At 40.7% G+C, this 26,817-nt stretch overlaps 1 protein-coding gene across 2 annotated transcripts in view; it reads left to right on the top strand.

Annotated features, from left to right (window-relative positions):
- The window catches only part of coro2ba (coronin, actin binding protein, 2Ba), a 48,586-nt gene that overhangs the window by 4,329 nt on the left and 17,440 nt on the right, over positions 1-26,817 (top strand). The window contains exon 1 of one of the 2 annotated variants that reach the window (XM_085458939.1): positions 24,326-24,496. The exons of the other annotated variant lie outside the window; for it this stretch is intronic. The gene's annotated coding sequence lies outside the window, so the exon portion shown is untranslated. Of the gene's footprint in view, positions 1-24,325; positions 24,497-26,817 lie in introns of those variants that run through there. 2 annotated transcript variants of the gene reach the window in all.

The raw sequence follows: 26,817 nt of genomic DNA, 5'->3' as shown, positions 1-26,817 counted from the left end.
TGTAAGTGAGTCAGAAGACTCAGAAGCTGAGTCTAAAAATCAGTGCTGTGAAAATAAACACATACAACAAGTAAGTATGTACAGTACTGTGCAAAAATCTTGAGTCAAACGTCATTCCTTTATGTTTTGAAACCAAGGATCAAGACTTTCTTTTAATTTTTCTGATTTTTATTTTATTTTTTTATCTTGAACTCAGCAATAGTTTTCCAGACTTTTGGAAAACTTTCTTGGAGTTTTTTTTAATATAACTATCTCTAATCTAATACTAAAGGGTGCTGGCTCCCATTAGTCTTGTTCAACTAGTTTTTGAGAGTTGCCTTGATATCAATTTGTGTCCACTGAGATTCCAAAATATCTTCAAAAATGTATTTAAGCTCTGGTGGATACTTACTTTAAGTCCAAACAGCAGACCACCAGTGTTGGGTAAGTTACTTTAAATTAGTAACTTAGTTACATTACTAGTTCCTTCTATCAAAAGTAACTCAGTTACTTCAAGTTACTTGTTACTTTCAAAGTAACTAGTTACTAGGGGAAGTAACTTTGGTTTTACTCAGAATTCTCTTGTTAATGTGTTGCATCCGTAACTGGATACCCAGCAAGATTGCCAGTCTTCTAGCTTGCTTACTTGCCACAAGTGCACTGTGCCACCTACCAATACAAAGGAAAAAATAATGTGCATATTTCCACGAGAGAAATCCCACACCTGGACTGTCGTTGACCGCTGCCATGATTCTAGCCTACGTCACAGCGTCATGTGCGCTTTTTACATACAAAACGAAAACTGCAGTCGTAGTGCTTTCGATTGTACTCAGAACTCGGAAATTCTGCCTTCCGAATAGGAAGATGTAGATAACACCAGACTGCAGATGAGCTGCATACAGGGCTGACCTGGGACAAAAAACCTTTTGACTAGAGACTGACCCACCATTATAGCAATAATCATAAAGCCTTTGAATGAAAACAAACGCTGTTGTGACAGTGATGTACACAGTTTTGATGGAATATATGCATCAATCTATCAATCGTTTGTTGTAAGATTCAGATAATAATTTTTTAAAAGCTATACATTTTAAATGGGAATAAGAAAGAAAAGTATTTCTTTGTGTCCCCCTCTCCCTGTTAATGCCCTACATGCCCCCTTGGCCACACTTTGCTAGATCCGCACCTGCACAGTTACCAGCTGTCAGCTACATAAAAAAGGATCCTGGGGTTATTTGTCTCTCAGAAACAGTTCATAACTTCCCTTCAACTCATTCATGTCACCTAAAAGGTAAACCTGTTTCTCCATCACCTGTTCAGCTCTGATGATTCAGTAAGGACATCTCCTGGTTTCATCTTCATGTTTCCCTCTCACCACATAACCAAACCGATATCATGACCAACAGCTTTACAGCTGTGGCTCCAGCAAACATCAGCTGATACTAGAAATTAATATTAAATAAATTCTAACAACAGCTGATCAAGCTTAAACGTGCTACTGTTGTTTAGCGCGACTGGTTTCTTCTTTCTGGCGCAAAGTGAGCGATAAACAAACAAGAGAGGAAAGCCGATCAGCTGATCATTGATCAGTTTCATGATTGAAGTAGAAACAGGCGAGAGAGGGGAGAGAATGAGAGAAGAAGAGGCAGCTGTGCAGCAAAGACACAGAATAACTCCAGCTTTGTGTCTTTTTCATTGTAGCTGAAGTCCGGGACAAACTGTGTTCCTTTTCACCTCAACACGAAACGCGTAATATTTTCTCTGAATACGAGACGATTCCATTTTTTAGGGGATGGTTGGCAACTCTAATAATTAACCCTATGAACAAAATAAAGTTCAACATCAGTAACATCATAGCACCCACCCAGCTGTATAAAACTCTGTCATGCTAGCTAGTACGCAGTACGAAAAAGTCAGCATAACGAAAATAAACTGCACCTAAACTTGGTTTATATCTGACCCAGATAGACTGCAGGTCATAACTTCTTACCTGAAGTTCAGTTCTCCTGACACTCGGACCAGCGGTCGCCTCGGGTCTCTGCTCCTCCTGCATCCCTTTCCCACCTGCTGGCCTCCACCACTTGCTAATGTTACTGAATCTGTGGAAGCTCCGCGATAGCCACCACACGAAGTAACAAATAACGACCCTATCTAAATCCCAGTAACGTTTAACGTGTTCCTGATTTTGGCATAATAACTAGTTACCGTGCTCGTTACTACAACAATAACGTAGTTACTGTAACGCGTTACTGTAACGCGTTACTTAATAACGCGTTAGTTATTGTGAGAGCATAGAGTACCGTTGACTGACATATGAAAAATACCCACATGTGACCAGCTGTCATCTTCAAAGCAATACAACAAGCAAATTGCTTCCAGTGTGAAGCAGTTTTAGTCATCCTCGCAACTTTGGTCGTATTCAGACCACATTGCGTGAGTTGCAGTGCTCACTGTGGACATGTGACCACTCTGTTGCAGGTCAAGCACACAGAGACTGACCATTCACTATTGACCAGGCTAATTTAGAATCACAGATTAATCTATCACGTTTGCATCTATGGGCTTTTGGAGTAAAAGGAAGGACTGGGAGAAAACCCAAACAAGTACAGGGAAAACATGCAAAATCCACACAGAAAAGCCTCATTGTTATGAAACACTTTCTGATGGATCCCTAACAGGAAACTAGTGTTTTAGTGTGTTTTACCCCCAAAAAAAGAGAAAAAAGAATAAATAAGTAAAGCAAAACATGTGCTTCTCACAGAGTAATTAATACACTTACAATTATACAGCATTCAATTATAGAAGTTTATTCAGTTTAGGAGTTGTATCTTTTATCTTCCACCAGAAATCACCTTAAAGATATTTTGTGGGTAATCCATTAGAGGTCAGCATACCAAATCATAAATGCTGTGATGAGTTATTTCACATTTTATCCACAGATTAGAAAAGACATAAAAAATTAAAACAATGCTTTTCTTGAGCGAGCTGCTTCGTTCTGCACACAGCATGCTGCTCTCAGCAGGCAGCGCAGAAAGCATACTTGCGCTTGCTACCACATCAGGGAACAGCTTGAAATTATCATTACTATATCTGGACACTATGTTCTCATTTGCTGTGTGATTACGTGTCCGTCTGTGTGTGTGATGAGCCCGTGGACATAGATGGGATGGCACAAATGTGAACTGGCAGACGTGTTATGCGTAGGCTGATGGGAAACACAAATTACTATCATGAGCATAGAATATTAGAGATCTGGTAATACCAGCAAATGAAAAAAAAAAATTAAACAGTTTACCTGCTGTGTTTTTACCTCAAAATTAAGGCTTTAGCCAAAAAAAACCCTGTGGCTCACAGCTACTCCGTGCTCAGACAGTGAAACCACTCGGCCTTTGGTTTGCTTCATAAAAGACCTCTTCAGAGTCCTCCAGCAATGCAGGGGGCAACAGACGCTCGCTTCAGCATTGATCGTTGCCCAGAGTTACCTTCCTGTCAGTTTTAGTTTTACTCTCTGTCCATAGGACACATGGGAGAGTCATATTAGCCACAACGGGAATTCTCTGTGAAAGAAACAAACCTCTTCAGAAGACTGAGGTCACCCAGCCCTTGATCTGCCAAATGACCTCCAGCCAGAGACGCTGGGCAGTAAAAGCACAGATGGAAAGAATTCTGTTTCAAATTTTAAGCAATTTCTGAGCATTTATCAGACTATCCAAATGTGCCACAGTGCATTAAAGAAAGGTGCCACTTTAGAAATTTTTTCCACAGACCATTAGCACTGTTCTCTTGAATACCCGCTTGATTAAAAAGCTGAAATCCCTTAAATGGTCCACTTGTTTTTGGTAAGTTACCACAGAAAGGGCAGTCTGCCAGGACTGGTGAGGGGGCGGGAAGAAGGACAGAGGGACGCTGAGGGAAGAGATGAGTGACCAAGATAGGGAGGGGCAAGAGCGGCCCCTGGTGTACCCCCTGTTTTGTTTTTTCGTTCCTTTACAGACCAGTAAAAATGATCCTCAGCTAACACCATGTGGTGATAAATGATGTCTGGCCCAACAGGGCACACAAATACGCTTACATCTAAATCTCAGTCCTCATAAAGTACGCGAGCGCACGCATATAAATGCACTTTAGTCTCAAGCAAAGGCTTTACATCTAACTTCCTGACACGAATCGAATATAATTCAAAGCAGCATTCCAGCTGTGTTGAGTGTGTTTGCAATTACATATCTGCAAACACCCCAATTATGAAGGAGGCCCACGCTGCTCTAATGTCAAGCACACATGTGGTGGGAAAGACGTCTGAAAGCCATTTTCAGAGTGTTTATGGTACAGCTTCTGCTTTTAACTGTACGGCAGTTAAGTCTCTTATAGCAGAAAGCAATTCCAGATCTATTTCAAGGTATGGAAGCTAGATATTTTTTTTCTCAGTAGACATGCTGATAATAGGGACTTAACATGTCCAAGTGAAAGAGAAAATAAACACTTGCTGCAGAGAAGGCTGACACACACACACACACAGAAATCCACACTCAAACTGCCTAAATTCTTAAGTAGCGGCACCTCGCCCACCATAAATCTTAATTGAGTCTGATTTAGACCACTGGCCATTTGTCAGGGGTAATGTTTACCCTGCATGCTCACTAACTAACACACACACACCTTGACACACAGACTGGAACATTAAACTAAATGCTAAATCACTAACCTAGCAACACCAAAACCTGCTTTTCCTGAAGCAGGAAAAATACACAACAGCTTAGTGGATTAAGAATGCTAAATCCAGAATTAGGCTTTTTTCTTTAAATATTCACTCTAAATGGAGCAGATAAAAGAATTAACATAGGGGAGCAAGTTGCATGAGGAGCAGGAGCTGACAAAAAAGTGTGAGAAAATAGAGGAAAATAGGGGAATAGTTGTGAGAAAGCCACAGAAAAGCATTCACCACAGGAAGACATTCAGATCTCATGAGCTCATTGCCTGTCAGAAAGCTTCCTTACGCTGCTCTGTGTGTACGTGTCGGTACGTGCAAGTGTCTGTGAAATCTGTGCTTTTCAATTCTGTGTGAAAAACCTGAAGTAGATTTCCAAAAGTTGGGAAACTCTTCTTTCCTTGTGTCACTGCATAAATCATTCCTCAACTTCAAACGCTTTCACACAGCGCAGGCTCCTTTACAGCAGATGACCTTCTTCTCAAAATATGACTTGAATAAATTGGGCAAAGTGTGCAGGAGAAAGCTTTGGTGTGGCTAAGTTGGATATGAGTGTTCATTTTTAGATTCCCCTTTGGGAAGCTGCTGAAATGAAAAAAGCCAAAATCATGTGAAATTATTTGTGAACATCCTCCGGAGGGAGATAAAAACAGAGTAGAGGCTGACCATTATGAGCATTCCTATTCCACAGCAGCTGAGATTGAATGTACATCCCGTGTGTGTTTGTGTAGTCTGTAGAATCAACACATAGGATGTGCTTCCTGTTTGTAGGCCTGCGGACAAAGAAATAAGTAACTCCAGAGAGAAGGGGGCTTTACTTTATAAGTGCAAGTGTGTATTGTCGAGTGTAAGTGGGAGATTGGTAGCAAAAACTATTCTCAACACTGTCCAGTGTGTGCAGCCTTTTTGTCAGATGTAAGATGAAATATTTCAGTTTCAAAGTAAAATGTTTAGCATTTATGGTGTATGTATTTATTTATTTTTTGCGTGCATGGAGAAACTGATAGTAAGTGTTTTGAGCAAAGTATAAACATGGCCACTTTATGGGCAGCTTTATTGGGCCAACTGCTCATTAACGCACATATACAATCATCCAATTACATACTGTAGCTGCAACCCAGTGCATTTAGGCGTGTCAGTATGGTCACGTTAAGGTTCTGAGCAGAAAGGGGATTTAAGTGACTGAAGGTGGCATGGTTCCTGGTCTCAGGTTGGCTCGTCTGATTATTTCAGAAACTGCTGATCTACTGGAATTTTCCCACACAGCCATTTCTAGGGTTTACACATGATTTGGGCTTGTTTTTCACCCTGCAATACTGGATTCTGACTTGATGACTTAGGAGATGCTGTCAGGCATTCATATGAAGATAGATTTTGGCTTTATAAAATAAAATAACTGGTTTGTGGACTAATGTTTGAAGGCTTGACTTTGGCATTTTGACCATTGGTGGCTTTGTGCTTTGAAGAATAACTCACTTTTCTCTGATGCATCACTGTGATTGCACCTGCAGCAGTGCATGCATGCCCATGCAGGGCTTTGCAGTGGCACTGCAGACTCAGGGTGGTCCATTTTCTTGCTGAAACAGCAGCTGCCTGTGAGACCAAGCTGTCATGGAAGTATCATGGAAACATTTTGCACAATGCTATCACATTCTCAGGTGTGAGGCTGACAATGGCTGTGCTGTGTTATTCTTTCTAGCATGCTTGTGCAGGGACAACACACAATGCAGATGCATAATGTTTTGTGATTCAGGTATGATGCACTGGGACTGTCTTGTGTATGTTACATTTAAACATGCACATTATGCATTCCTGCAAACATGCTTCATACTTCAGGTATTCTACGCTGAATATGGCGGCACTAAAAAGCTGAGTGAACATAAGAGAGCAGTGAGTGAGGAGTAGGGCAGCTAGGGAGAGCACATCCATGGAGGATGATACTTCCACCCACACTCGCGCTCACACACACACAAACACTCAGACATTCCCCATTAGAGTTCATCGGGGTCAAATTCAGCTCTGTATTTTGCCCATGGGCACTAATCACAGTGTAAATATAGAGATTCGTTTCTGAAACAAAGAAAACGTTAGTTCATTTTTTTTTTGTGCCAGTTTCTTACCACATGTTTCTACTATTCCCACTCGTTTTCCTCTCATAACAATCTGTGTCACAGTCTGCTCAGTGCTGTTACAAATAAGACACATCGAAAGTATTCAAATGGATTTTAGTTAGGTCTGTACAAACTGATGAGCGAGCGCATCGATCTCAGAGTGTCAAATACTGCTGGCACATACTTGCGTTCCTGCCTGATGTGCTGGGTTTAGAGAATACTGAGATAGATCTGTGCCTTCCAGCTCATCTCACATGGACTATTTTAGTATCCAGCATATTTTGACCCAAACTACTACCTTCTTCTAAAAGTAACACGGTAGTTTTTACCGCTCAACCCTGAAGAGTGACTCAAAACGTAACAAATCAAAGCCCAAAATATCCTACTGCTGACTTTTTGATCCTTGAATGAAAACCATTAAGACACAAAATCCAATATTGCTAGAGCCTCAGCCAAACGGTGCCAAAAGGAACCATTATTGAATGGCAGTCTTTCACCCCCCTGGGTTAAGAATGTGGTACAGCCTGCTCTCATGAAAATGGGATGAGAGGGATGAGAATAGTTGCATCTTCCTATAAGCTCCTTATAAAGGCTGCAATTCATGATGAAAGCGTCAACTTTAAGGCACACGTAAAGCCTTGTGTGTCAGCAGTTTGTTACATGAGTTTAGCCAAAGCAACACATTTTAATAGTAGGGCTTGTTAGAGCTCAGTTGTAATTTGGAAAGATCAGGAATCAGGAGGTGGAGGAGAAAGAAAACAGCGTAGCAGAAACCTGAGTTCAATTTCAGCAGTCTCTCTGACTATGGAGTGGTAGTGTTGCTTTTTTGGTCACATTTGTGTCATTTGAAACATGAGGTAAAAGTTGTTGGGTTTTTTATGCTATACAAGTGACTTTTTGTGGTTGGTGTTGTATTTAGACAAATACAACCCCCGTTCAAAGTAAAAATCTACAATGAGGCAGGTAAACTCAGTGCCTAGATTCTTCTCCTACAAAGCCATGTTATTGTAATAGATGCAGTATGTCTTAACAGTGTCTTGCTGAAATATGAAAGACCGTCCCTGAGAAAGTTGTTGCCTGGATGGGAGGGTGTACTTATCTAAGACTTCTATATATCGTTCAGCATAGATGGTCCTTTTCCAGATGTTCAAACTGCCCATTTCATAGGCAAAGTTCATTCATTTTAAATTAGCTTTAGGCCAGAGAAGAACGTGCCATTTTTAGATCACGTTCACATACAGCTTCTTTCGGTGACAGAACTTTAACCTGCATTTGTGGATGGCAAGCTGTGTTGATGGACAGTGATTGCACACGTGCAGTGATTTCCATGACAGAATTTTTACATCTTTTTAATGCAGGGCCTGAAGATCACCAGTATCCAGTCTACCTTGTCCTGTGCACATAGAGATTTCTTCAGATTCCTGGACTCTTGCATGATTTTGTGTACTGCAGATGATGACATAATGAGGTCTTCATAGATTTACTTTGAAGAACGTTGTTATGAAGTTGTTCCACAGTTCCAGGTTTTCTGTTTATGAAAATCAGCTGTGTTTGTACTTAAATTTGGTGTCCCTTTTTGGAATTGGTGTTTTAGGTTTACAGACAGGTGGTTTAAACAGAGTATTATCTTCTGAAAGGTTGGCAGGTATAAAAATATGAAAATAAGAATCATATGGATGATTACACCCTGCAACAGGCGGCCAGAGAAGTTAGTAGCTCCTCCGTATAAAAATCAAGGAAATACATTTATAAAAAATCATTAATTTTATGATTTAATGATCTCAAAAAACCACTAGTTGATGCACTGGGTTAAGATTTTTTTTTCTTCTTTTTTTTTTCTTCTTTTTTTTTCTTTTTTCTTTTTCTTTTTTTTCTTTTTATTTTCACTTACTGAATACGGGACAGACTTGACTGGGGGAAAGAAGGGGAGAAAGAAAGAGGGAAAGAGAAACAGCTGAGAAGAGGGACGGGGGAGAAGGGCAAAAGACAAAAACCAACAGAACGGGCAGAGAAAAAAAAATGCATATATCAATCACCTGGGTCACCTGCTGAGAAAGAAAAAAGAAAACAAGCAGAAGAAAACGAGAGCAATACAATAAACAACATCACAATGATATATGGGAATATGACAGTAAATACTAAATGTTAAACATTATTGTGCAGCACATAAGATCAACAGAACACAGTGTGCTTTGAGGTAGGAGCCAAAAAGGGTGTAGTTTGTGGGTGTGATCACCCGTGTGTACACCTGTGAACATGGACGCGTTTGTTTTTTAAAAGGTTCCTTCATGTAATAATCTGCTAGAGGGTGTGGGGGGGCCACAGCCCCGTCCTCCAGGGCGTGAAGCAGGTATGGAGGAGATCAAAACTCCAGACATCCAGAGGCCCCCAGAACACAAGAGACCAAGGAAGACCAACAGAGGGGCAGCCGCGCCACTGTCCCAGAAAGAGCTGAGGAGAGTCCCAGATGAGGGCTCACTCAGCAGCCGCGGAGCAGAAGCCAGGGGGAGTTGCAGTGACGCGCCCGTGAGCTCCGCCGGCAGCCAGCCGCGCCTGAGTGACCGAGCCCCAGGCCGAGAGGCCGGGGGCACCCCACCTCCGAAGTGGCCCGAGCGAGCCCCAGGCTCCAGGCCCCGATAAGCGGCCGCCAAGGAGTGAGCCGGTGTGTACCTGGACGCCCATCCCCGGACACAAAGAACCACCAACGCACCGACACCTGAGGGAGTCCGCCACTGGCAGGGGAAGTGGTGGTGGGGGGAGATAGGCCTCCATACCTTGGAGGGCCTGAGATGTCCCCAGAGAGGTGGCGCCTGACACCCAACCTGACATATAGACACAGACATACAGGCACACACATATACAAACATCCATTCCCACCCTCATGCTCTCATATGCACTTACTCCACACTCAACCAACGTGGAGACAGACATAAAGAGACACGATCACACCCCCCAAGCGTACTCTACAAACCGGATTTTTTTTTCTTCTGAGTAATATATTTGTGGTCCGCAACATGACACTGTACCACTGGTTTGATTTATAGCCTACTGGGATTTGTTTCACAGAAGATCATCCCAGATTATTATTTTTTTTGCCAGATATTTTTGGTCACAGCTGAGAAACATTGGTATTAATGTCAATTGGCTCTTATGTTTGGAAAAATGTTTTTTTTTAACTCCAAGTGTCTGGGTTTCACTTGCTGTCACTATAGCAACTCAGTGGGCATGCCAGTCTAAAAAGGAACAGTACAACAATTGAGGCGGGAAACAAAGAGCTTTTGGAAACGATTGGGCTTTAGAATTCATAGTTACGTCAAATATGAACTGCTGCAATCGTTGATAGCTCTGGAATCATTTATGATTACTGTAACACGTTAGACACATTTTTCTGGCAATCAACATATTTTTAAGAAGTTATTATCTTTATGCAGTTTCTACAGAAAGCCCAACATTGATCTTAATTTAAAGTTTTAAGGAACGAAAAATCTTTTTTGCTAGACACATTTATAATGTTGTTCTCACTTTTTAATAATAAGATCTATATACTTTGCACTAGACGACACATAGACTGTAGCTAACAGAATTCCTATGGGCACCATATGTTGACTTACTGTATGAATTTTCCTCGTCTCTTATTGTTTATCAGATGGATTCGCCAGCTGAGAGCCAGCTGTGTCTGCATTTCAGCTGCTAGTTTTTTCTCCGTGGGTGGTGACTGCAGCTGGGAGGATTCACTGGGTCTGTGCTGATGCCATTTATTTATGTAGTTGGTTCATGGAGAGAGATGAAGTAGAGCGTAGGAGAGAAACAAAAGAAAAAAAAAATGGCTACTTAAAGTTTCACTTGCTGGGCCCACGTCCTATTTGAGGCTTGAGACTTGAATTGAGCTGCAGTTTGGGGAAGGCCGGAAGACCTGGCAGATCCCCATGTACTAAATAGAAGTGAAGAACTTAAAGAATTAAAAAGAGGAGGGAGCACGGTGGGGCACGAAAACGAGAATGAACAGATTGTAGAACTGGGGGAACATATATAGATGAGAACCGGAAGGAGCGTGTTTGGAGGCGTGGTCCCGCTCCTGAAATTCAGATACTTTATCTCCAATTATGTTTGTAGTTTCTTTATTTTGATACATGGTTCATACATTGATGCGTCATTACCTTTGAGTCTGGGAACCTATTAAACAGAAATCTGTGGATTTGTTTTGGTTATTTTGCATTTTCTGAAAAATAAACATAAATTATTCTTTAGTGAATTAAACCTAAAATAATAAAAGAACCAGTTTTATTGTTTTAGGTTTATTATTGATTATTTCCCTTTAACTCAGGATTAAACCTCTTCTGGGACACCAGAAATCCCCACTGATAGCCATGGTTAACATAGATAATCCTCAAGTTAAAAGAATGACGCATGGTTAACATACTGTCTCGTTATATTTGAATTAAACCTGCAATTGTAATTCTATTAAGCCATTAAGAGCACCACCACACCTATGTTTTTGGCTGTAAAAATTTATATTTTACAATATAACAACCTTTCCAATGCCCCTGACAATGAAAAGTGGGATTACTAAATAGCAATGAAGCAATGATTCCAAGCCTTCACAGCATATAGGAAACAGAACATAATAGAATTATAAGCCTTGAAGTTTATCTTAATTTAGGATATCACATATAGCTCAATTAACCCTCATCCCTACAGCCTTATTTCTCTGCTACCACAGGAAAAAGTAAGGTATTTGCTGGTTGAAGTTCCCATCTATCAATCAATAAAATCACATCACTGCAAAACTCTTAATGGTTTGGCAATAGAAGCTACTGTGCCCTTACACAATTGAAACCATAGCAGATAACATCAACATTTAAATGACACAACTTGGAGGGACAGAGAGCTTACCAGGACTGCTGCTGATATCAGCTGCCTTGCTCTTGTGCTGACAAATTAGGTGCAGTATTTTGGCTTCGGTTATTTTGGTGCAAAACAGGTGCACAAAATGACAAAGAAAAATAACTCAGGCCTAACTACTACAGGCAATGCCTGGCAATGATTTTTGACCTAAATGTACTTTCTATCTACTGCAGAAGTTTTTCAGGCACATTTTTTTAGTCTAATTTTAGTATTACAAGCATAAACTAATGTGCATTTCTATGCAAGAACACTGAAGTTTATTATTTTGAACTTCCGTGGAAGATGGACTCACTTTCTAATTCATGGTGAGTTCTTGAATGAGGTTGGTGTCAGACATATACAACCTCATAATTGTGTAAATAGATTAAGATATGTGGAAATAAAGGGGGATAAACTTGGCTAAAGTATGACTTGGGAAGCAACCAAATTTAGCATGTTGCTAATAGAGACTTCCTTATGGAATAACATCCAAAATTAAATATTATTCTCCATAGAGCATGGTGAAATTAGGTCTGTGCTTTACATATGGCCTTTAAACTGGGACACATACTGTAGCGTAGAAACCTAATTAACAGACTGGCAATAGAAGGATCGATGAAACAGACTGGAAATATGTGCATGAGTGACTGAGCTTTTAATGGATAGCTAACACAGTCCGTGGTCTTACATAAACCTCATAATAAAATTCGTCAGCACGGGAAAACCTGTATTGGACATATGGAGGTTTGCTTATGCAGAATGACAGCAGCATGAGTGCTATAACCCTGTGGTTGGTTTTCTGTTGGTGATCTCTTCAGCACAGTGGAGGCTCAGAATTAGGTCAAATTCACAACACATTAACCTTCACCCTCATATGGGGATACTGTCGTTTCAATGTAGCTTATGAAGCTCACACATAGATCCAAAGGCGATTACTGATGGCTGTTTCTGCATGAGCGTGCTCTTTTTTTTGTAAGAAAAGGTCACTTGGCTCATTTTCCTTTATTTCTGTCTTTCTTTCTTCTTTTTCTCCTTTTCTTAAAACCTAAAACTGAAGAAGACATTATTTTGGAGGCAATGGAGAAATGATCCCGGATATGCAGAAGTACATACAGGTTGAGATTCTGTATGTGAGAGTCAGAAAACTGAGGAGATGGAGCAGTACGCAATAATCTACGTTGGCTTGATTTGTATCCTTGTCTATTTGGACTGGGGATATGACTTTGAATCAGCTATATTTCAACATGCTCACTTTAGTAGAAAAACTCATTAGACGTCCTTCCTCATGACTGCTGCCCTGGATAAGTCGTAACATCTGGAACTTCCCTTCCCCCACATTGGTGCCAGAATTGCTGAAATCTGTCTGTCTCTTTGCAGCTTGCAACTTCTTTGTATGCTGCTTAACAGACTGTTGAATGCCTAATTTGAATTTATTTTAAAGTCCCATAAAAGAAAATCCTCTATATTGATATGCTCTCGTTTATTACTGTTCTCTTCTGAAGTGACTCGGTTCAATTTCTCCAGCACTGGCAAACCACAGCTCACCTTTTCCTGGCGATAGTTTAAAAGGAAAGACAGTAATTTTTTTGGTCCTGAGCTAAATTTCTTTTTATATTTATATCCTTTCCTAGTTTCCTAGTAGCTGTCATTAATTTGTGGATCTGCCCTCCCTGTGTATTAACTATTTTATTCAATTTGATGTAACCAGTGCTTAATATGCAAATTTAGCCATCCACTGAAGGTGCTGTTCAAGCACAGCCGGAAACAGAGGAAGTCATGAAACACATCAAAAAGTGACTGAAACACATTACACAGCATCCCTGTAAACAAAAACAAAACAAACAGTTATTCAAATTTAATGATCACAGAATTCTGATATGAACTTAAGATCAGCAGGTGGAGAAAAAAAAAACAATGTCTTGCATGAACTGCTTCATTAGAGGTAAATGGAATTGGGGCCAAAAGTTGACTTTGCATTCATATAGGAAAAGAAACCAAACTACACCAACCAGACATGAAGACCACCTGCCTTAACTGTTGGCCTGCTGGTCCCCCTTTTGCTGCAAAAACAGTCCTGACCTGCTGAGGTATGGACTGCACTAGACCCCTGAAGGTGTGCTATGGCATCTAGTCCCAAGATATTATCAACTGATCCTTTAATTCCTATGGCACCCATGGACTGGATGGGTTTTTTTTCAGCACATCCCACAGATGCTTGATTGGATTGAGATCTGGGGAGGACAGGTTAAGACCGTTAACTCATTGCTGTCCTCCTCAAACCATCCTGAACTCTTTTTGCTTTGTGGCAGGTAGCATTGTCTGGCTGAAAAAGGTACAGTCTTTTCCTAGGGAATACCATTTCTATGAAAGGTTGTACACAGTCTACAGCAATGCTTAGATAGGTGGTACGTGTCAAAGTAACATCAGGCAGGACCCAAGGTTTCCTAGCAGAACTTTGCCCTTAGCAGAACATCACACATTTGAGCCAGCACTGTGTGATCTGAAAAACTGACGTCTATCTTTGTCAACATCAGGCTTCTAATATATCGAGAATAGGGAAACAAGCGATTTACAGTTAACTTCAATTTCAAACAAAAGCATGGAGGCGCTTTTCTTTCCAAGCTCCTTAGACTACGATGACCTGGATGACTGAGAACCTTCACAGACCAAAGCATGGATGGATAACATTAAATATTACAGACGTTATTGATAGTGATGACGGAGGTACGTGGTGCACTCTGGGAGGGTCTGCATCCTGTCTCAACAGGATGCAGAACAAATTAAACCCTGGAAGTAGGCATAAACTGATTAAGAAGAATCAACATGATGAACTACTATGCGAGAGGCTCCTGTACAAGGACAATGTTATCTCATTGCTCTGGATAACTATATCACACAAATAGCAGCATTAGCTTCTGGTATCTGTACTGTCACTAATACAGAGTTAGTGTCGCCATCACTCTGATCTAAAGCAAGATATCTCAACAACTGCCATACAGAGTGGAAAGGAAATGTTGAGGCAATTCAAGGTGACCTCATGATTCCTCAGATATTTAGCAATTACCTGTCTTCTTGTGTAGCCATCATTAGATGGGAATATTCACTTTTACAGAAGATAAACAAATCAAAAGCAATTATCATTTTTTATGAATTGTGATTCAATGTAGGACATAACCGCACACGTCAGCACAGGGAGATAAACACATTTTTTGCCTAAAGGCCGACCATGTAATTAACATGTGATTGCCTAAGTGTTAAATATACATTGCAGCTTTGTGGGTGCTCCTTTATTTAATAACCTAAATGTGACCTTTCAATTTGCAGTGTGATTGGCTTATCTGTTAATGGACAAAGTACTGACTGACATTCAAACATTAAGATGACATATTTGTTATTGGGTCTGATGGATATTAGAGCTTTCTCACTCTCTCCCTTCTTGCATTCATTATCTTTAGCATTATCTTCAGTATTCCTACAGCGTGAACTAGTCTCGCCAAGGTTCAGACAGTCACTGTCTGCAATGGAGAAGTCCTTGGCTCGGCAGATGGTCTGGCACTTCTCTGTCTAGGTTTGCTTTTTCACGCTGTCCATCTCTCCAATCCTGTGAAGAGAGACGGAGTGAGAGAACGAGCTGGTGAAAGGACATAGGAGAGAAAAGAGAGAGCGAGACAGACAGGGAAAGATCGAAGAGGCAGTAATACCAAAAGGGTGTTGAGTCCGTCTGGTGCTGGGTGCTGACACAGTCGGGCAGGAGTGCCGAGCATACTAAAGCTCTGCACTTCTGAACCTCAAAGCTGAGCGCTTCATCCAATTTGGAGTGAGTAGCTTTTCTCAGACATGTGAAAAAAATAATAAATACACTGTAGGCCTTGTGTGAGAAGGAAAAATCAGACGAAGCAGTTGATGGATTGATGTTTTTATGGAAACTGGTGGCTGGCCATCTGTTTCAGTCTGCCCATGTTGTAGCATCTGGTTATTTTTGCCTTCTGTTTTTTATATTTGCTTAAGAAATGTTGCAATGCACAATAATAGGCCAGGTTAGGCCTTTCTTCACAGGAGACTTTTTGGCTTGACATTCTAATAAAGCACATGTTTTACTCATAATATTCACGCCCTTTTTTTGTCTCTGTAATTTGTAATTCTAAAACTGAAGAAGCTTCTATTAATTCACATCATTAACGCTGGTTTCTCATGCCAACATGTCGAAATGTCTCCTATGGCAAATCCTGGTTATAGAGTTGTTTTCTGCCAAGTTTTGACTACGACTTATTTAAACTGATAGGAAACCAGACAAGCTCTTCTTTGTGTTTCTTCAGTGGGTAATCCAGAAATGTGTATGGTGTGCAACTAATTTTCTTCAATCCCCCAGTGTGAAAATGCTTTGTTTTGCACTCCACAACTAGCAAAGAAACAGAACACCAACAAAACAGCTCATCCACCTACAGTCTCTTAACTCTTTAGCATCAGACAGAACTGCTGTTTGTATCTGACTCAGAGGAGGGTGGCTCTGTGATTAGCACCGCTGCCTCACAGCGAGGGGTTCACTGTGGAATTTAAATGATCTCCACTAAACACAACTTTTCTGCAGGAGCTCCAGCTTCTCCCACCACCCCAAAAAACCTAGGTTACATCTCCAAAAGACCTAGGTGGCTGCCTGCACAGTGGCTGCCCACTGCTCCTAATGAATATGATTGATTTAACGCAGAGAAAAACATTTCACTGTAGCAAATCTAGGCATGAATAGCAACTTTCATCTTCCCTTGATTGTGGTGTCAGGTTCTTGGCACTCTCCAAGCGCTGTTATAAATGCCTGGTGATCCAAACCTTCTGCAAGTCAATATTCCCCATCAGCATTCACCAAAAGCAATACCTTAACAGATCTGAAATCATAACTCACTCACTGATTAATCACTCCACAGAGCTGTTCCTGTGCTCTTGCTTCAGCGATGGGTTTCAATAATCTGATGAAAGTGTTCCTTCATCTTCTGTCTCAGACTCTGTGCCATTTTTATTTTTTCCTCCCCGTTTTGTATCGCTGCCAGACGGCTTTCATTTCAGAGCTGATGCGATTCGTGCAGCGTGACATAAAATAACTTTTGCCCATACTGCTTCTGTCAAAGTTCTTTAAACACACAGGATGAATTGGTTTATCTGTTAGCTTTACACAAACAGATGTTCACCGTGTAAGATGAGATAGTCACACATAGTACAATAGTACAATGAAATTGGAAAACTGTCCCAAGTCAGCACTACGTACAACAACACGACACGGTAACTTAACTTATTGATAAAATGAATAAGTGTACGTGTATTGCACACTGTTATTATAGCACATTCAGTATTATTGCACCTTCTTATAAATATAAATATTATTATTGTTATTGGTGCCCTGTTGAGGCAGCGCGTGCTGTACAGGTTCTTCTGGGAGAGAAGAGGATGTCCAATGATTTTTTTTGGGCCATATTAATGATAAAGGATGGAAACTGTGTATGTATTCAAACAGACTGTATATAGGCTGGGAGTAGTCGCTGTAATGTCAGCCATTGGTTTGTTAAGTCCTGTTATGAAGCACTGACCTGAGACTTTTTCCATCCATCCATCAATTTTCATTATATGGTGGTTATATGGTTTATATGGTATATTTCTTTTAACAAATCAGTAACCAAAGGAGTCGCCCCCTGCTGGCCATTAGAAAGAATACAGGATTAAAGCACTTTTGCACTGGCCTAAAATGTTTTATGGATTTATTAGGTTAGTATTACTAGACATTTGTCCTTTTGCTGGATTGCTGTCAGGATGTTGTTCATTAAATAATGAAGCTTAAGTGCTTTTTGGGTGATAATATTTTAATCATTTGATGGTACAATAGAATCACGCTCGCTGTGTATGCGCGTGTGCTGCAGAGCAGGCAGGTGGTCTGACAGAGGGGAGTTAATCTCTGTCTGGTAAGAGCCTCCTCTGCTCCTCCTCTCTGTCTGCTTTTTCTTTTTTTCTTTAAATATTTCATCAGTCTCTGTCGCCCAGCCTGCCCTTTTCTTTCTCTTTATTCTCTCCTTTTCTGGTCTTCCCTTTCACCTCAAATACCTTATTCTCTCTCTTTTAGTTAGCTTTTATCTCTATTTGTCTTTCCCCTCTGGACCTCCAGTGTCATCTTCTGGTCTCTCTCTAGACTTTTCCTTCACCTTAAATCTGCAGCCCCCTTCTGTTATTCAGGGTGTGAGGCCCAGATCGCATCATTATGCTCCAAAAAGCATGTGGCAGAAACTCCTGGGGGAAAAAGAAAGGCAAGCACAGAGGGAGATTATTAATTTAGACCTTTCTTCTTGGTTTTGGATGACTGACCTTATAAGTGGTGCAGGGTAAAATGTGTCTCTGGTTTGTGTTTGTATGGAAAATATGGCATGCGTTAGTAAGAAGGATAAGCAAAAAGGCTCAGAACTTGTATCTGAAACTATATCAGAATATCTAGGAAATAATATAGAGTGTATCCATAGTAATTACATTACCTGGACGATAGCGCTGCTGCTGATAACAACCTCCTTTTACCCTCCGGAGGGATAGATGGATTCCGGGACACCCACTTCTTCGTGTACTTGTGCTCTGATAAGTGCCCTTGAGCTGTGTTTCAGTGTTTCCTGTCCATGGGCAGCGTGCTCTTTGCATTACAGCTGCTTAATGGGCCTGGCTAAGAGCAACCATTATCTGGGCTTCTGCATCTCCTGTCATTATTCTGAGTGATCCCCTATCATCAAGAAAGCACACTCCAAGAGTCACACAGCACTTGTTGTTACTGAGGCATTGACAGAGATTGATTCAGTGAGTTTCATGATCTGGTTACTATATGCCAAGACTAAAGAAACTGCGAGGTGTTCATCCCTGGGTATTGGCCGTGTAGGAGCCATATGAGTTGTTCCTTTTTTGACTAAGTGGGTTGGTTTAAATGGACTCACTGTATTGGTGCACGGGTGTGGGGCGTGTCTCATGGGTGAGGTAGTTGATAAATGTGGTTGCACTCACCTGTTCACAGCACCTGATGTTGATGAGCAGAAAGGTAGGGTGAGCATGAGGCAAAACTTTCTGTTGACCGCAGCTTGAATGATTTTGAGTTGCATGTGGAATAAAAGGAGCAAATGATACAGAAGTGTATTTCATGCGTTTATTGTTGCGCGTCATCTGTGTCCTCATGTTTAGCCTGCCGCGGCCGTTGGTTGAGACGGAACAGGCCGAACTTTTAAACGAATGTGCCTGATTTATTCGGTCCTGTCTGATTAGTTACAACAAATATTTCCACAGATATGTTTTTCTCTCTACTGTGGCTTTTTAAGATGCCGTATGTCCACTTTAAAGGCTTTTGAAAGCTGGGGTCTACTGTAGCTTTATATGCTACACACGTGGAGTTTATGTAACAACACCCCACCTCATGGATACACCAGCTACTATTGGCTGAAATGCTGACATGAAAAATGGGAATATTTTGCCCCTTTGCCCAAACCTTGAGTCTTGCTGATGCTTTAATCTGTATTCTTCACTTTCTGAGAAACTCCAGAAATGATATAATAGAAATTAATGAGCAAGATAAATGGGAGCCAGTGAGTTCCAACAGCTCCTGTGACCCTTCTTTTTAACTGATTGAAATTAATGCAGGCTCAAATAAAAGATTAGCTTTCCAACATTCCTGAACAGGCCATCTGGAAAATCTGACAAAAACTCCAGATGGGCCGATTCACTTTAGGCTGCTGGAGCAGGTGTGTTAAATCTATTCTGTTCTGTTTTATTTTATTCCATTTGCCGCTCGCTCACAGCTGCTGTCCTGTGCTGCCTCTGCCCTTCCTTTACTTCTGTAAGTGTTAGGCTTCAAATTAACTTTGCATTCATGACTTCTGTGAAAACAATCAGAGTGCTTGCAGCGCTTTTTCTGGCTGCATCATATATTATAATTCAGTTTTGAGGTCATTTGGCGTGTCAGTGTGCTTATAGTATCTTGCAAGTCCATAAAGGAATGAGGGGCTAACCTCTCATTTCTTGACAGCACATATTTTCATTTGGGATTTTGATTCAACTGCTTACTTTGGATCTGTATAGATGATAAAGTTAGGTATTTACATGCATGTAAAAGTGATGAAGTCCTGCACTCATCTTCGGTGACTGTCTTATCGTAGCTCTTGTTGCCATCTGCTCAACAGCAATGCTTGCTACCAGGCAAGACAGGCAACTGCTTGTGTGGGGCCCCGAGGGCTGTCAAACTTTAAAGTACAGCACTGGAAATGTGCGAAATTTGAAGTGACGTTAGACAAGAGCTGACTTCCCTAAGGGGGACCCACTATTCATTGTAAGTGGCACGCATGATTTTATTTAAACAAACCTAATAACAACAATGAAAGCCATCCAAACAAAATGAAGAGGCGTTATCCTTATGGGAGGGGAAAAAAGAAAGAAAAGACACGAAAAGGAAAAAAAAGCAAGACAGTGGCAAATAGAGCAGATAATAAGGGTTAAATATGATGCTAACTAATTGCTGCTAGTTTAGCCTTAAATGTGGGGGAGAGACACTTGAATAACATAACAATACACTAGCATCACATTATTTCATGTATTTACTTTGATGTTTAACATTAGTTAACTTAGCAGAGCTAAGCTAGAGTCTAGTGTGTCTGAGCTCTGCTGGCTGATGTGACCGATCCGTGAATCTAGAAGAGAGTAGTTACAATATTAACGCTTCATAACCACTCAGCTCACCTTGGGGCATTGTTACTAAAATACCTGTCATCTCTGCAATTTCTAGTTTTACCTGTCATTTTATAGGACTGTGTTTGACCTTGTTGCTGTCAGATTATTCATCAAATATTTGTGATGAAAGCTGGTTAGAGGGGTGCTTGTGAATTTTTGCATAGGCCTCCAACAGACACCAGAATTCTCGCTGCATTGTGTTTGATCAGATCTCTGAAGATGGCTGTTTGGCACTAGCTGCTGTTCTAAGCTGCTGTTTGTGGGAAAAGGGAAAAATGATGTCCTTTTGCATTTAGGTCATTAGATTTTAGGGCTGTGCGATATGACCAAAATCTCATATCCTGATATAGAACATCTATCATCCCGATAACGATATAAATCACAAAAAAATTAATATTTTCTGTAAATTCTGTGAATCTCGGGTAGGTGAAGTGTTTCCAGCTGGGCGCCGTGTACCTGCAGTCGAGTGTTTTAACCGATACATGAAACTACACATTTTTAGACATAGGTTGTAACGGCCACCGTTTTCTTTGTGAGTATTTATTACAGCGTGCTGCAGGGAAAAGCCTGTTCTTACGGAGCCCCCCAGGGGACATGGGAGAAAAAAAAATTACGGAGGAAAAAAAAAAATTAGGGAGAAAAAAAAAATTAAGACGCAAAAGTATTGCGAGATCTCGCAAAAGTAAGTATGGTGTTACCGTCGCTGTTGGACAACCCATAAAAACAGGCGCTTGTCTGTCCATAGTGTGGTTATATTAAATATAAGAGAAAGAGAGAACTTTAAGAAATTAATTTAGCCACTACAGTGACCATCAAAACGATGAAAAAAATATTGCCGTAAACAGTTTATTTTGCGACACCACAAAACAAACTATAGCGTAAAATGAAACTAGACGTTTTTATATCGTCATCTGATATATATCGTTATATCGAACAGCCCTATTAAATTTACATGGTAGTATATTTATTCTTTATTCTTCAGTTAATAAAAAGATGTAGTCCACCCATCTGAACTGGACTAAATAAATTTGGGACAGTTTATTGTGATTCAGGCGTTTATATGGAGGGCTTTTATCCAGTTTTGGCTTTTAAAACAGCGATAATTAGTATTATTATTGCAATGCTAAGCTTTAAGTAAATGTAGCCATTGTTTTCAGCTTGATTTACTTGATGCCCTTCCTTATATAGAGCCTCTGCAACCAGGCTAATCCCACTTCCTTTGACTCAATGCAGCAAAATAATCAGAATTAACTCTATGCTGGAAGAAGTATTCATAAAAACTGTTTACTGATCCCAAAATATTTCTGTTAGATCAGAATGCGGGAGAGGATGTGCGTTTGTACTCAAACGTATTATTTTACTTACGCAACTAGCTTAGCTTCAGTCGTAAACATGTAAGAAAATCTGCACGAGGCAATGTTAGGATCAGCACTGCTGCTGTAAAGAAGATTAACATCAACCAATGATGCGGACTTTCAGCTGATAGCGTGTAAAATGGAAATACTTTGCTTCAATAATCTGCAGCTTCACAGCACACAAAGGCCTTTTTATAACCTCAACTGTCCCATCAGGCATCGCCATAGCACTGTAGAAAATATTTTAGCACTTTCAGCCAAGCTGTGATACTTCCTGTGTGACTCAGAAATACAGAGCCCACTTCACGCTGAGACACATTTTGGCTGAAATAACCAATAGTAAAGCTCTCTTTTTGTGGAGTTTGCTCCTCGCAGAGATGGGAAATCATCATAAATGACTGTACAGTGTCAGTGCCAAGGGAAAGGAAGAAAAGACCAAACATGACACGGTGGCTTGACAGGGCTTCAGTGCGTCTGAGTGACAGGACATGCAATCTCCCCGTGGATTTCCCTTTTGTGTCTCCTGAATGGGAACGCAGATGGTTCTACTTCCTTATTTGGCACCAACGCTGATAAAATCCTGATTGGAATATTTGAACCCTATCATTTGATTTAGTGTTGTATGGATTCCTTTTTAGGGTTTATTAGGAGTCAAAGAGCTGCTCGTTTCACTACTGCTGAGGCCAAAATGAATATTCAAAAGAGTTTTTATGTAGCAGTTAGACAAGTAGTTTCAGATTTTGGCAGCTATTTAACTGAGAAACAAAAATCTGCTATTGCATATGAGGGGAAAAAAAAACCCTCAGAAAGACAAGAGGGGTCTGGTGCTCACAAAGAGCAGCAGCATTGTCTTGAGGCAACATGTAAAAAGCTCAATAAACACACTCTTCTCTCTGGAGTGCTCTGCCTTGCAGCTATGAACACTATACTGAATGTATACTGGTACAAATAGACAACAAATGGTCAGGCATGGATGCAGGTGCAGAAACCAGCACAACATGCTCACACGAACACGCACCAAACTAAGAAGCCTCTGGATGTCTCTTTCACACTGAGCCCGAAGGGGCCCGTCCACATTTCAAATACACAGACAATCATCGAGGGAGGCAATTTTCACTACAACACCTGCTTCAGTATCGAACTGACCTTTTAGAGGGTGTATGTAGTGAAAGAGTGGAAGCTTGCACAGTTATCTCTATTTCCATTAAATCCTTAAATATTCTGTAGGTTGCAGACATTTTTTTGAGTTTACCAGTGTTGTTAAAACAAAACCCTTGAAGAAAAAATGTAATTTTAAATGTAATCATCTCTCCTGCTAGAGTCGACTTAAATGGGCCATAATCTTTCTACTTTCAGTTACTAATTAATTTAACAGGTTTTCATTTTGTATATCAACTGTTCTTCTTCTTTGCCTTCGCCGCCGCCTATCCATAATCTTTGTCCAACAACAACATTTTATCTAACTCTACCACCCAGTAATCCATTCATGGCACTTTATAATACGTTTTTTTTTAAGTTTGTTACAGGAAATTTTAAAAAGAATTATAATATAAGTACATTAAGTAACCCAGCAGAAAAACAAAGTATGTAAAAAAAAAAAAAAAAAAAAAATTAAAATTAATCCACGCCATAATACAGCCCGCACCCCAAAAAGTACAGCTGCTCGTTATGTAAGGTGGGAAAGTGCTGTTTGTTTTTTTGCAAAGTTACCAGTTATGTGCTGACATGGCATATTTAGAAAGTAAATCTGGTTTGTTGCAGCCAAAAACCAAACAAAACAATATTACATTCAATCACAATCAGGTTTTTGTAGTCAGATGCCCACTTAACCATGTGACATTAACGTGTTGGCCATTTTGGACATGTGACACGGTAGGTTCAAGGAAATAAGGCAGCAGTCACACAGCCCAAGATATTGGATTTGGGAAAAATAAGTATTTCGTGACTGGATGTTGATTGGCTGCCAGAAGCTGATGAGCAAGCACTTGGTGACAGTGGGAAGGAAAAACTCCCCCCTGCACAAACAGGCTCAGGGAGGGGCGGCGATCTGCTGTGGCAGAAAAAAGGCATGCTGTGGAAGAGAGCTAGAGCTTAAATATCTAGATAAGCTGGATGTAACTGTTTAATTGAAGACTTGTTTAATTGTGGTGTCTTCTTCATTTCTTGTCTGTGAATATTTCAAGTTTTACGCAAAATTCCTGATTGAATTTTACTGTTTCTGTTAGCTACAAAGTCCACAGTTGGGAGAAACGAGATTAAAAGGAAAAAGATATAAGGGCTGAAAAACTGTAAGCGTTGCTGGGAATCTGCCAGAAAGGCCTTCTGATTCCAAACAAGCAGTGGGTGGGAAAGGAAAGAGGATGAATGGGTACTTCTCTGCTAGTCTGCCTGAGCTGGAGTTTCAACTGTAGCGGACACAGAAAGAGATGCAGAGGGCTGACTGAGTGGCAGGATGGAAGAGAAGGGTAAGAGGAAGAGGAGGGGGGTGCTGGCCCCTCAGCTATCAGTGCTCGTAGGAGGAGAAGAGGGTGGGAAGAGTGAATTTTAAAGGGGAGGGCTGAGAAAAACATGAGAGAAGGAGGTAGAGTAGACACAGGCCGCCAGCTTACATTCGAAAGGGAAGGAAGGAAGAGAGAAGGTCCTGCGGCTTGTGTAGATAGGAGGGTGGATGTTTGCAATCTCAGAAAGCAGCAGGAACACTGTGACTGGAGTGTCATTATAAGGACACTTGTAAGGTAAGGCGACATTTTCAGGTGTGGAATTAAAATATGTGATGTTAATGAAATATGAAAGTGGTGAGAGTGAAGTTTATATGATTCAAACTTGGCACAAAAACCTTCATATTGTGAAAATCTGCAAGTCTGCAAAGTCCTGAAGGATTCACAGTGCATACCGCGAGAAGAACTCATGCTCACAACCCACAAGTCTTGTGATATGATGGATACCAAATCATTTCTTGACTTGCTGTCTTTCTGTGTATGTGCATGCTCTGCTCATGATCTGCGTGTGAGCTGGTGTGCCGCAAACCCTCGTGAGATAAGAAAGACACAAACACGCTCAGACAGACATCCTCTCTGTGCCATACGCCGGGGACCGATGAATGAGCATCCTTGTAAAGAGAGCTCAAAGCGGACGACTCTCCTCTAACTGTCCCTTAGGCCAGTTTCTGCTGCTCTTCTGTTCCACATTAATTCTTTAACAAGCAGCTACTATTGAGCTTACACAGACCTAATATTGTCGGATCTTTACTTAACAATGTGAAGTTCTTGGAGACAACTGCTTTTTTGAGCTGGAATTAAAAGGATTTGAATGTTCGTGTGAATGTTAAATAAAGAATAAATGTTTTAGTTTTCATACTCCTGAATATGATAGGAGCAAAATTCATGCCTGCACTTTAGAGTTTTCTTTATATTCTGTTTCTTTAGACCGTACATGTGGTTCAGCTTGCTCTGTGATTAAAGGTGTTGTTTTAAACCTGTGGCTCGTTCCCCACGACAGCCAGTCCTGCAGTGTCTGCCAATGACAAGCCAGCACTTTGCATGGCAGCACAGCCTCCACTGGTGTGTGAGTGAGAGAATGAATAGTGAGAAACACCTGCTTTACATTTACCATTACCATTTGGGTTTTTGGGTCTGTTTGTATTGCCGGTACAGATTCACATAGCTAATCTAGCATCAATAAACACCTCGGACGGTTTATGGTTTTAGAGAAGATTAAGCATTTTTTCTTTGTCTTATATTTGCTCGCCTCAGACAGCTAAATCACAGTAACCCACAGAAAAACTAGTAATATAAAATAAACGTATTTTCCTGCCTACGTTTGATTTATACGGGGTATAATTCATGCACTATCTTGAGTGTTGAAGTGAGGAGATGGAGGTCAGCCACACTGTAGCCTCCTGGATGCTACTTCTGCTGTCCAGTGAGAAACAGGAAAAGACAACGGTAGCAGCATGGTCAGGGCATGTTTCTATTTGCATGCATACACCCCTCCCACCAGTTCCCCTCCTTATCCGCAGAACAATGCTGAATAGAGGATTGCCTGATGTCATCCAGAATTGCAGCCACTGATCTGACAGCGGTCATAAATTCTCTTCCTCCAGTCCCCATCGCAAACTGATATAGTCTAGATTAAGTGTCACTAAAAATGTCTTTGAACAGATCTCCCTTCAGAGAATTTTTTTTAGAAGAAATTCTATAGCCACATTCATTCACCACAACTTCTGTCCCGTTGGGTCAAAGGTCATTTAACATCCTTGTCCTGTGGCTGAGTCAACTGTTAAATCCCTATGCAGAGCCAGACCATAGCAAAAATCAAGCACTCCACCAGTGCATTCTTGTGGTGAAGTGGCAAACAAAAGAAGCATCTTGAGTCAAGACCAACCACTTCTCTTTTGTTGTGAGCAGCAGCTGCAAACAATGGTTGCTATTCTGTTGTACAAGATGCATCTGAACCAAAAACAGAGTGACAAACAATAGAATATGGTGTGTTTGTCAGAAATGAATGATTTTTGTTCTTGATTGAGATTCAGTTTGGTTTTGTTTTGTTCCACGCGTTAATCACTGACTCTGTGGCAGCGTGGAGTAGCATGAAAACATTTTCACCCAGTTTTCACCCTTCAAAAGTCTCACACCCATGACCAGTTTGGATGATTTCCCACAACTGTATGTGTGACTCTTATCATATGTGCACAGATGGGACAGCCCACCCTGCAACTGTGCTTGGAAGATGGGGACTTTTAACACAATCATAATTATGCGTGCATGTTTTCTAGCTTCTAATCACCAAAATAAGACATTTTTTCCATTTTCTATTTACATTTGTCTTCTCTTTTTATATAGACTGTATATAAACAATGTCATCATCCTGATTAACTAGCTTGTAAGCTGTCCTTTTTGAAGCCTCTCCATCTATCATTATGGTCAATAGTCAAAGGAGCTTGCAAAGAAAAGCGTCTGGACTTTTTTAAGTTGCTTGAAGACGTTTCACCTCTCATCCGAGAAGCTTCTTCAGTTCTAAGGTCAAATGGTGGAGAGTCCCAGATATAACCCTAGTG

Source organism: Copadichromis virginalis, linkage group LG1 (genome assembly GCF_057382275.1).
Source record: "Copadichromis virginalis isolate Kocher_CV1m ecotype Utaka linkage group LG1, C_Virginalis_male_GT1.1, whole genome shotgun sequence".
NCBI classification, from domain to species: Eukaryota; Metazoa; Chordata; class Actinopteri; order Cichliformes; family Cichlidae; genus Copadichromis; species Copadichromis virginalis.
Note: the sequence above shows the minus strand (reverse complement) of the source record. Positions and strands in the feature narration are given on the sequence as shown.